Here is a 13,506-nt window from a genome sequence, read left to right on the forward strand (position 1 = left end):
ATATATATATATGTATATACATACATATATATATATATATATATATATATATATACATACATATATATACATATATATATATATATATATATATGTATTTATTTATTTTACATAGATATATATGTACAATAGAAATTGGACCAAAAACTTCATATTGAACTGAACCAAAAAATGGGGTACTTTATTACCAAACCCATAACTATGTCACAACAAAAACATCAACACCAGAAATCTTGAATGTAGACATTAGATGAGATATACAACATGATTCCGAAGCCTTGCAAGAACATTTGATGGAGTGGAGTGATGCAGACCCAAAAATAGAATAGGTTGGACCAAGGTACTTACAAGAGCTTCTAGAAATTGTGTTAGAATATGTTGGACTCATGTTGCCAAATCAACAAGACATCAATGACATCATTCTAACAATAATCGAATCCTATAATCTAGTTAGCTTGAGGAAAATTATTGGTCATTGATTCCAATAACTCACATATTTCTTTAGAAACATTATGAGCATAAATAGAACAAAAACCAATAGGTTGTCAAGTGATAAAAGCTAAATCCTACAAACAACCATGTAAAGTGTCCTCCCTTTTATTAATAAAAAACTTATTGAGAGTTGTGAATAAATGCCAATAATAACCTCACCTTTTCTTTCTCTATGAGATGTATGGAAAAATATTGTGTCTCTCCATATAATCGATAGAGAAGAAACAATTTGTAACCATTAAGCTCAACTTTTTGAAGGAAAACAATCCTAGGTTTCCACTTGACTATAACCTCCTTGATTCCATATTTGTGATGAAAGAGGGATATGTCTTCTCATCCAAAGATTTTTTTTGATAATTTATGACTAGCAAAGTTAGATTTTTCTTTTGTGGAAAAACATCAAAATGATTAGCAAGAGTAATAGGTTGTTCAAAGGATTTTTTCTCATTAGTAGTAGTATGAGGATACCTTGATCTTTGTCTTGTAGACAAAGGTGGGGATGTGAAAGTTCTATCATTGATCTTCACATTATGTCAAGGTGATGAATTAGAATAAAATTATGAAGATGTATATCCATTCTGAGATTCAATAGACCTCAAAGGTTCCTTTCTCTTCCTCGTCAATCTCTAACCTTTCCTAACGTCTTTGAAATACATGGAGGAAATTTTAGGAGGCTTAACATTATTAATATTTCCTTGGCATCTAGAAAGGTTTTAGCTTTCTATTGTAAATGAGAAGTTGTGGGGCATAACATAATGTTGAGAAGGAGTTTGCATTTGTTGTGCATTGGGGAAGGCTAACATTTGAGGCTAAAGAAATATATTCTTTCTAACAAGATAGTCTCTTATCAAATGGCCTTCTTGTTGACAAAAAACCGTTAGGTTTTTTTAAATATACTAATGGATGATTAAAATAAAACACTGGACCCATTAATTTGATTTCTTCAAGTAAGTAATTATTGTTGTCCATTTCCACACAAACAAGGGTTTATCCTTAAGCTAAAGATTTTGTACAAATAACCTATTTATCTAAATAAGAATATAATAAGGGTGTATCCTTAGCATACAATATACTCTATGTTTATGGGGATAATGGTGTTTGCCTTAAATCTTGGACTCTTAGTTTTAACCCTTTGAGTGATAATACCAATATGTTTCCTCTATGGGTTAGATTGTTTGGGCTACCATTGGAATATTGGGATGAAGACGTCTTTATTCTTATAGAAAGTATTTTTGGGTAATAGATCAATATTGATATGATCACTAGATTTTAGAAATGCTTCATTTTTGTTCAATTTTGTGGGCTTGTTGAGAAAAACAAGGTGTTCCAATCTTTGATTACCCTTTCTTCCAAATAAGGTGTTTGGGTACAACAAATTGAGATCAAAGCCTCTTTAGTTGTTTTCAACAACTATTGTAGAGTGGGTCATAATATTGCTAGTTCCCCTAGCAACAAGAAAAAGTATTTCACTTGGAAGAAAAAAAACAAACACATGTTGTTGAAGGATACGTGATAGCCATTGATAAATCATATGAAGAAATTGGAGAGGATGCTCTAGTTGAAAATTTAGTGATGGATACCTCCCTCAAGGGTTTGGGTTTGAAGAATGGATCAACTTCTTGTTCCAAGAAAATAATGTAAACATTGTTTGAATGGTTTGGCTTTAGACTACCTTGATTCACATTAGTCATTTGCAAGAGTTTGTTTCACTTTTTGTGGGTTCTCTATTGTTCCCCTTGTTGGTCATATTTTTTCTTGTTACACTTAATGCTTATCTTTCAAATTATTTAAGGGTTTGGGCCCTTACAAAATCCCTACTTACCATAATCAAAAACATTTGGTGCAAGCCTAAATAACATATCTATCAAAATTATCAAGTATATAATTAAAAGAATTGAACAATAAAAAAAATATACCAAAAATACTTGATAATAATATGCCACTTTGAAGGGGAAACCTCCTAATCCACTTTGAGGTGGATACCTCCAATAGTCTTTGATTTGTAGTCTTCATGGTGAATTTGGAGGAACCCTAACTTTGTAATGGATTATTGAATACAAATTCAGATGCCTCCAAATAATGATTGTATGTGGATCAATGCACTCTTTCTCAACCATCTATAATTTACAAAAAATTGTTGATGTGATGCCCTAGGAGAAAATTTGATGAAAAACCCCAATTCTATAATAACTCCTCAAATTATACTCTAAATGATCTAAAATCTATAGTTGAGAAAACTCAATATGGCATTGAAAAACCCTTTAAAAATCAACACACAAATCACCAAAATAACTATGTGCTTTCTAAAATGGCCTCTAAAATAAAAAAATAATCTTGCAAATTGCCTCTATGGTGCTAAAATCATGCTCTAGCTCTTATATTAAAACAAATTTCACACTAGAGGAAATATGCTACAAATATTTGATGATAATATGTCACTTTAGGGGAAACCTCCTAATCCACTTCAATTAGGATGCCTCTAATAGTTTTTGACAAGTACACAATACTCAATATGGTAAAAATAACTAATCGCTATCTCCTATATATATACCCTACTTTTTCTTTTAATGTCACCCAAGATAACTTAGATAACTATATATGACATCCAAACTAACCTATTTATCTAAATAAGAATATAATAATGATCATCAAATTATTCAACAAAATAAGAATATAATAATGAACAATCATCTAGAGTGGAAAAGGATAATAAGAAGAAATTATTCAACATTGCAACAACTTCAACATTACCTCTAAGATTCTACCTTTTATGATGATTGCATAATATCCCAACAAGTGAGTTCACCCATCTTCTAATAGCATCAATGTTGTGATGATGATTGCAGAATCTCCCAACAAGTGAGTTCCTAAACTACCTAGTCGACTTGCAAGAGAGTTAGTAAGGAATAGCAAGAAACATCCCTTCCACCTCAACTTGAACAATAATAGTAGCATCTAATGTCCTATAATTGAGAGTATCCTCACACAAAGATGGAGGTACTAACACAACAAAGCCAACAAGCTCACATTCATCTAAACAAGGGAAAACCATTGGGATTTCCCCTCACCAACATTCTCAACATCCTTGTCACATGGGTATTCATGTTGAAAACAATGACTAGCATCCTTCAAATAACTGGCAATGGGTAAAGAAGAACCACATTTTACAGGGAAAACTATTGCACATTGCATCATAGGGAGCTTTGGGGTGTCTTGAACAAAACCTTTCCTCAAACCCAAGTTGCTCGACCTTGGCCCCAAAAAGTATTGTTTATCTTGTGTCTTGTGTAACATAGAGCCTTATCACTCCAACACAACCTTTTGTTGAGCCTCCTTCCACAATACCATGTGGGATTTCTCCTAATCATTGTTTGCATTATTACAACACAACAACAATCTCACACTTGTTGTCTTCTCCACATCCCTATTCTTTTACTTGAGCCTCCAACTTAATGTCCAAGAGCATCTTGTCCTCTTCCTCAACTCATTCTTGGCCCCAAATGTCCTCCCCAGTGTCATTTGAATCTTTTTCATTGCCCTCAGCTTCATCTTCCCTCCCTTCATCATCATTTGCAAAGCCAACATCAATGAAATTGTAGGAAGAATCTCCACTAAAAGCCACCACTATTGTTAGGGTTATCACTTTCATCATTGAAAAGTCTCCCATTACCTTAAATTTTGGTGTGTCGGCACCAAGGTAAGAATCTCCTCATTGCTATCACAATAGAGAGTGATCTTGTAAGGTTTGAACCTTGGTCATTGGCTCTACAGGAAAGAAGGCCCACCATTTCACCAAGGGTCTCCCCTTAAAATTTTGGTGTGTTAACACCAAGGTGTTGACATTTTTTTTAGGACAATGTCTAACATAGAATAAAGTTACCAACGGTCACCTTAATCTCTCTTGAACAAAGTTAAATTGTATTCTAAGATTGCGATAAGATCAAATAGATAACTCCAAGGTTCCTTCATGCACAAACATGACTCAATTGGATGATGTGTTTACTGGTAATCCAAGGGGCCTTATGTATTCTCAAAGAAGATTTTGATGAATTTGCGGGTTCAAGGACAAGTTTGCAAATGATTTGTAATAAGAGTTCTCTTGTTTTGGATTTTGGATAAAATATGCGGAAAGTAAAGAGGAAGGGTTGAGAGAACTATGTTAAATCTAATCTAATCCTATGAACAAAGAGATGAGATTACTTGTGAAAAATCAAATCACACTTTGCTTGTGCTAGAATAGCACAACTACATGAAGGTGGTTCAATCTTCAAGGATTGTGAAATAATTTTTATATTACCAATGAATGTCATCAATTTGAACAAAATTCACCTGATAATCAAAGTTAAGTCCACACATAAAATAGGCTTAGACTAACCTTACAAAGTAGGCAACAATCAACTGCAAACAAAAGGTATGAGCCCGGATTTTACAACAAGCAATCCTATCAAATCTCATTCATTTAATAACTTAAAAAGAGAATCTATTCTAAATTAAGAGAGTGAGACCATGCAATCCTTAAGGCAACACAAGAATACACCAACAATTGAACAATGCATTAAGTGATTTGCTTCAAAACTTATAGCAACAATCTTTGAAATCAATCTCTCCTCCCTCTACAAATGAGGGGGGTCACCCCTTTATATATGCCTAAAACTAAGAAAGCATGCAAACCCTAATTAGTGTTTCCCCCAAAAGATTCCCCACACATGATGCAACAAGGTGAGAATATACAATACATGTCCATGAAACCCATATACAATCAATTCAAACATGCCCCAAATGGAATCCATTTGTACATTAAATGCACCACTTACATCAAGATCCCCCAACATATAATGAAAATTCCTTATGCAAATAATGTTCCTAAATGCCCACCACTCCATGCGATGGCAACATGTGTAAGGAATATGTCATAAAATAATAAATTTGACAATTGCATGCAAAAGATGCTCCATAAATTCACCATGCATTGACCGGTCCTCCACTTGGTCAAAATATTCCTGTAATAAGTGCACCACAACTACTCGGTCAAGAGAATCTTGTCTAAGAATAAACGACTATTGTCACGTTCATTAATTGCATATGTGATGAATTTTGAGATGATGGCTTCCAATTCACCCACAAAAACACTTGGCACACTGTCAATCTGGTACTCCATCAGGGTGATTTCCTCTTCACTTTTAAAGATGAAGTTATCCCACTCTACCACCATTTGTCGTGCCTTCTTCATAGTGCTGGAAAATGAAGAAACATTTTGAAAGTGTTGTTTGGAAAATGATTTGACGAAGAAGAATTCATGCAGTTGATCCTGTTATGCCTAGCATATCTATTTCCCCATTAGTCTCCTTGAGTCGAAATATGGCCCCCCCCTTTCTTTTTTTTCCTTTTTGGTTTTTACCTCGGAACTCCGGAGTCCCAGAGTCTCGAGGTCCTTTTGTCTTTTTACCTCGGGACTCTGGAGTCTTGAGGTCCTTTTTCTTTTTACCTCCCAGAGTCCTGAGGTCTTTTGTCTGTTGACCTCGGAACCCCGGAGTCCCAGAGTCCCGAGGTCCCTTTTGTTGTTGACCTCGGAACCCCGAATCCCAAAGTCTCGAGGTCATCTTTTCTACCTACTTCGGAACCCCAGATCCCCAGAGTTGTGGGGTGGGGTGTTATTTTTCTTTTGTCGAGCTCGGAAGCTCAGTACCCAGGAGTCCCGAGGTTGTGTAAAACGCCTTCGTACGGACAGGTTCGGGGAGCTATAAATAGAGATGATGGACTTTTAAAATTCATTTTGTGCATTCAGAGCTCCTCCTTCCTAGCTCCAAGTCACAAACTTCTGGACCTCCAAGCTTTCCTTGGCATTTTCGAGCATTTTGATTCACCAGGTTGGTGAATTTTCTTGCCTTTGTTGTGATTTCTAGGTTAGATTTTCTTTCCTTTCTTTTTTGTTTGTTTTTTCTTTCGTTTTCGCCTCTCTTTTTTTTCCATTGTGTTCCGTAGTTTTTAAGCCTGGAACCCCGGAGTTCTGGGTGGTTTCTTTTCCCACCCTAGATCCCTGGAGTTCCAGGTGCCTTTTCACTCCACCACCGCGGATCCCCGGAGTTTCAGGCGGTTTCTTTTCCCACCCTGGAACCCCAGATCCCTGGAGTTCTGGGTGCCTTTTCTTTCCACCACCCCGAAGTTCCGAGCAGTTTCATTCACCACCCTAGAACCCCGGATCCCCAGAACCTCGGATTCTTGGAGTTCCGGGTGGTTTCATTTCCACCATCCCGGAACCCCGGAGCCCTGAAGTTCCATATCATCCCATTCCATGAGCCTGGAACCCTGAAGTTCTGGGTGGTTTTTGTGTAGACCTAACCTTAGAAACCCAGAGCCCTGGAGTTCCGAGGCTTCTCCCTTTGTGCCTAGCCCAGGACCCCGGGACCTCAAAGTCCTGAAGCAAATTAAAGTTTATGCCTAATTTTGGGAGACTAAAGATTTGTGTTTTGCTTGTAGGTTCGAGAGGTTAGATGGACTCATCTGCCAACAAAAGAGGCAAAGAAATTGATAGACTCCCAGCCACCATGAAATACCATTATCAGGGACAGGTCCATGTTTCAAAGCTTGAGGATCAAATCAGATGGAATATAGATAATGAAATTGGCCACATGGAAATTGAAGATATCAGGGCTCAATTGAATAAACCTAGTCTGGAGGCCCTCCACTGAAGAATCAAGAGATCTGGCCTAGTGGAGGTTGCTTTATTCCCACAGTCGTTGCAGGCACCAGAATTAATAATGGCCATTGCTCCATTTTACAATCTAGAGACTAGAAAGTGAACAGATGCACAAGGAAAAATAGTTATAGACTTGTCCCCAGATATGCTTGGATTCATCTTTGGTATCCTCACCAAGGAAGAAGTATTTCTGCTAACCAAAGAAGAGGCCTTAAAGGCATGGAACGACAAAGTATCAGCCAATAAGAGGCACATGAATACCAATTGGCTAGAAGAAGAAAGAAAGATAGGGCTTAAGGCAACAAAGATCTTGAGGGCTGATTTCAAAGAACCTCAAAAGGACCTGATCATTATGCTCAGCAGGGCCTTTGGCAAGCTAGACTACAAGCATTTCCATCCCTGGATGTTCTATTTCATGAGCACTATGTTAATAGGGAAACAATAATTTGATTGGCCACAAATCCTCTCCGATAATATATGTAAGCAGATGAGAGAGGTGCAACATACCCAAAAAAATTTCTTCACATCATATGTCATCTGGGTAGCTGCCAGAGCTGGAAAATTCCCAGGCCTACTAGTGGAAGGTCAATTGGGAGAGAAAGAAGGACATAAGAAGATATGGGAGTATTATTCCCAACTCACTCTAGCCAATGCTAAGGTACACTTCAAGAGAGTTAATGATGCCTTTGTTTTCCCAATAATCATCAAATTAACAGGGGATGCAGGATATTGGATTAGCCTGGAGGCTATGGCTATCATCCGAGAGTGGGCATGTTGGTTCATCCAAAACCCACACTCTACTTACATCAGGGTTAGTGGATTCACAGGGAACCCAATGCTGCTGCCTTGTTATTGTAATGATAGGGTGATTCTGCTAGAATATGTAAGGCAACTTGTAGGCCTCCAGTCATTGCTGTCATTAAAACATGAAATGGGCATTCATTTCTCGGTGTCTATTGGATACTTTGCCTATTCCAAGATACAAGTGGCAAAGTTAGCGGAACAAGAGCTTCAGGATTTAAACTTGAAAGAATATAATCATGCTAGGGAATTTTATGATCACTACGGGAAACTCAAACAAGCTATGCCTAAGGCATATGAGGGGCACAAGCCCAACTTAGAAGACTTTTGGGCCAACTTACAAGATAGTTTTTAGGTAAGAGAAAAGAACTATAACAAGTTATCTATCCCACAGGTAAGAGATTTTGGTATTGAGACTTGTTGGCATATGTGCAGAGTATGATGACATGATGATATTGTATGTTGTCATTGATGTCAATATGCTGAAGAGTGAACCAGTATATTAAAGTAAGCAACTTGCAAGAGAACCGGTATGATGTTGTGAAACGGTATGTGTGAAAAAGTAAAGCGGTATGTCTATCCAAGTGAACCGGTATGTTGGAATGTGATCCAGTATATGGAATATTTTGTTTCAAGGTTTCATATGGTATGACTACTGGTTGGTAGTCTTAGCTTCAGGGTTTTCAGTTGAAGTGTTCTATGCCTGTGTGATTCAACCAATGACATTGTGTGATGAGTTAGCATTGTAATGAGGAACAGATTGTGTTGCCAAGTCAGCCTTGTGCATGTGAAGGATATTGCATGAAGGAGATTGATCCTATCTATCTCGGGAATGTGTGAAGTCACTATAAATGGTGGAGAACACGTGATGGGTTATCAGCCTCCAAGAAGTGGTGAAGAATGAACGATGGAGAACATCTTGAGATCTGTTCAAGACTGTTGTAATCAATGCAATATGTTCAATGGTTAGGATTGAACCGACTGAATTGCTTAACCTAAATGTTTAGGGTTTAGGGTTTATGCTACCGACCTATCTTTCCTATAAGGTCAATGTTGTTTTTCATGTTGAAGTTGTTGGAAAATGTTGTGTGTGTATCTAAGTGCAGAGATACGTGATTCTTGCCAGACCAGATAAGAGAATAGATACCTGCAGAGTGTGATTGCAAAAGGAAGGAACTAAAGCGAATCTACATTGGCATTGAAGTGCTGTTACCAAATCCTTTTAATACTTGTTGACCTCTGGCCACTACAACAGTTGGAAAATCCCTTAACAGGGTAGCTTTAACCAGCTTGCTGTAAATCCTTTAATAGGGTGACTCAAAATCATTGAGTTCTTAAAATCCTCTAACAAGGTAACCTTTAATAGGGTTTAACCCTTAACCGGGTACTTTTGCCATCCCTTAATTGGGTGATCTCTAGCAGGATCATGTCCTAACAGAACCTATTGTAAAGTCTTTAACTGGACTAGGCTTCTAACATAGCGGACTTCAAAAGGGTTCAAAGAACAGCTTGTGGGTATTCATCCCCACCGTGGTTTTTCCCAGTTGGGTTTCCACATGAAAAATATGTGTGTTGTGTGATGCTTTCCATGTGATGCTTTGCTATTCTCTATCAAGCGGTAAAGCATGTTGACCAGTAAGTCTTTACATTTCTATTGATGTATTACTAGTGTATGCATATGGGTGAAATGGAAATAAGATGTTAGATTGTGTGGAAAGCTAAGAGTTACTAGTTTATGTCTGTCACATTCTTATTGTGTTTGACCGGTAGTAATCTAGTTTAGACCGGTGTTATTGCTTGCTAGTCAAGTGCAGTGTTCTCAATTAAACCAGTTCAAGGAAAAGGGTTTTTTCCAATATTGATTCACCCCCCCCTCTCAGTAACTGTTCATCATTGATTCATCAATTGGTATCAGAGTATTTTCCAGGCCCTCTATGTTGTAAGATTAACCACTTGAGGTAAAGATCCTACTCTAATAATGAAGAGGGAAGGTCCAAAGTTCAATAGAGACAACTTTAAAATATGGAAGGATAGAATGAAGATATACATTAGAAGCACGGGTGCTCAACACTGGAGCTATGTTGAGAATGCTTATGTTATCCCTGCCATTAATCTCACCGATGATCAAAAGAGAGAGATTCAGGAAAATGGGAAAGTCATGGAAGCCCTAATCAGCAGTTTATCTGACATTGTGTTTATTGATGTTCAAGATAAAGAGAATCCCAAAGAAGTATGGGATGCCCTTGAGAATATATATGGTGGTGATGAGCATGTGAAACAAGCTAAGGAAGAAAGCCTTAGGGGAAAGTTTCAAGACATGTAGATGGTTGAAGGAGAGACCATTCAACAATATGGAATAAGAATCAAAACTATTGTTGGAGATATCAAGAGTGCAGGTGGTAAAATGGAAGATTCCACTATTGTTAGCAAAGTTTTGAGATCCTTATTACCGGTCTATGCAATAAGGGTTGCTGCTATTCAGGAGTTGAGATCTTTAGACAAGACAAAGGTATCCCTGGACTCCATCATTGCAAAGTTAACAACTTATGAGATAAATAATTATGATGGCAGTATTTAGAAGACAGAATCAACCTTCTAAGCATCCACTGCACCATCTAGAAAAGGCAAAGAAGCTAGTACCAGTGGTGAACCAAGACAAAGTAGAGAAATGGATGATGAGGAGATCCTAATGGAATTTGAATCTCTTCTTGCCAAGAGACTTTTGAAGGGAACTGGTAAATACAGAGGTAAGCTTCCTCTAAAATGCTTTTCTTGTAATCAGATAGGACACATTGTTGTAAACTGCCCTAATGGTGATGACAAGGACAAACCAGAGAGGTTCAGGAAGTTCAAAGGAGGAAATTGGAGAAACTATTTTATAGTAGTTGATGAAGGTGTCACTGATGAGGAATCGAAAGATGAAGAAAGTGAAGATATTGTGTTTGTAGCAGTCAAGGAAGATGTGTCAGACAAGAAGGCTCTTGTCTCTCGCTTTGATAATTCCAATGAATGGATTATTGACAGTGGTTGTTCTCACCATATGATTGGTGATCATAGTAATTTTCTATCTTTGGAAGAGTACGATGGTGGTGTGGTTCATTTTGGTAATGATGCACCATGTATGGTAAAAGGCAGAGGGTCCATCTCTCTGAATGGAAGAAGCAATGCTGATAATGTGTATTGGGTAGAAGGTCTCAGACACAACCTTTTGAGTGTTGCTCAACTGAATGATAATGGACTCACTCTGGAATTCAAAAATGGAGTGTGCAAAATCAAAGGAAAGAATGGTGAACTGATGGCTACTAGTATGCAGACCAAAGGTAACCTATTTTAGCTAAATGCTAATGTTAGTACATGTCTAATGGCTAAGTTTGAGGATAGATGGATATGGCATAGGAGACTCTGCCATGTAAACTTTGATAATATTGTGAAGGCCAATAAGATCAAGGCAGTTAGAGGATTGCCTATGCTTTGCAAACCGGAGATTCCTTTGTGCAGAGAGTGTCAACTGGAGAAAATATCTTCCTCAAACTTCAAAGGTAAACCTTTCACTGCAGACAATTTATTTGATCTTGTGCATATTGATTTGTGTGGTCTTATGAAAACTAGGAGTGTGTAGGGAGATAAGTATTTTATGATCCTTATTGATGATTGCTCAAGAATGATGCGGGTCACATTTTTGAAGGACAAAACTGAAGCTTTTGGAAAGTTCAAAGCCTTCAGAGCACTGGTTAAAAAAGAAAGCGGTAAGAGGATTAAGTGCTTAAGAGCTGATCAAGGAGGATAATTCACTTCCGGTGAATTCAAAAAATATTGTGAAGAGAATGGCATCAAGAGGCAACTGTCTAGCCCTAGACTCCACAATAGAATGGCCTAGCAGAGAGGAACAATCAGACTGTGGTTGAAGCAGTTATAACTATGTTGATCCAAGGAAACCTTGCTCACATGTTTTGGAAAGAAGCAGTGAGAACTGCAGTCTACACAATGAACCAGGTACTCATCAAAAAGGGTAAGGATAAAACACCTTATGAGTATTTTACCAGTAAGAAACCAATGGTAAGCTACTTCAAAGTGTTTGGTAGCAAATGTTATATCAAGAGGAGTGAACATCAGAGCAAGTTGGATGCTAAATGTGATGAGGGAATATTCCTAGGATATTCCACAAAGAGCAAAGCTCTCAAATGTTTCAACAATAAGACTCAGAGAATTGTTGACAACATCAATGTTTGATTTGATGAAACCTCTGAGAAATTTGAGGAAACCTACAGTGAGCAAGTAGGAGATGAACTGATAGTAACCTTCTGGGAACCAGTTGCAAAACAGCCTAGCACCAATAATAGTGCTCTTACACCGGTAGATGTTGATGCTGATGAAGATGAGGATGAAGAAGAAAAGAAAGAGGAAGAAACTAAGATCATTCCTAGGTATGTAAAGCTGAATCATGATCCAAAGCAGATCATAGGAGACAAGGATGCAGGAATTCTTACAAGAAGAAAGGCCAAAGACAACTCTTGCATGATCTCTAAATTTGAGCCTAAAACATTCAAAGAGGCACATAAAGATGAAGACTGGATCAAGGAAATGGAAGAGGAACTTGACCAGATAGAAAAGAATGGTACATGGTCTTTGGTACCCAGACCTGAGCATAAAAATGTCATAGGCACCAAATGGGTTTTCAGAAATAAACTGAATGAAGATGACATTGTGGTAAGAAACAAAGCCACACTGGTGTGCAAAGGGTATGCTCAAGAAGAAGGAGAAGACTATGGAGAAACCTTTTCTCTTGTAGCCAGATTGGAAGGAGTTCATATGCTTCTTGCATATGCAACATTCAAGGGATTCAAAGTATATCAAATGGATGTAAAATCTACATTCCTGAATGGAATACTAGAAGAGGAGGTGTATATAGAGCAACCAGATGGGTTTTCCCTATTAGAAGATAGTGACATGGTGTGTAGGCTACATAAGGCCTTGTATGGACTAAAGTAGGCACCTAGAGCATGGTATGAACGCTTGCACTCCCATCTTGTGAAGATTGGATTTGAGAGAACAAGTGAAGATAGCAATATCTATCTGAAGTCAGAAGGAGATCAGATTCTAATCTATGAGGTATTTGTTGATGACATAATCTTTGGAGGAGATGACAAGATGAGTCCTGATTTTGTAGATGAGATGAAAAAGGAGTTTGAGATGTCACTTATAGGGGAGATTAAGTTCTTCATTGGACTATAGATTCAACAAATGAAAGATTGAATCTTTATCACTTAGTCCAAGTATGTCAAAGAAGTATTGAAGACTTTTGGCATGAAAGACAACAAACCGGTTGGTACACCGATGGTGACCGGTTGTAAACTATCAAAGGAGGATGACTCAGTGCTAGTAAATGAGAAAGAATACCGATCAATGATTGGTAAATTGCACTATGTAGTACATAGTAGACTGGACATTGCACATGCAATGGGCATTACTGCACGGTTCTAGAAAAGCCCAAGATAATCCCACTTGGTAGCAGTCGA

This window comes from Cryptomeria japonica, chromosome 2 (genome assembly GCF_030272615.1).
Source record: "Cryptomeria japonica chromosome 2, Sugi_1.0, whole genome shotgun sequence".
NCBI classification, from domain to species: domain Eukaryota; kingdom Viridiplantae; phylum Streptophyta; class Pinopsida; order Cupressales; family Cupressaceae; genus Cryptomeria; species Cryptomeria japonica.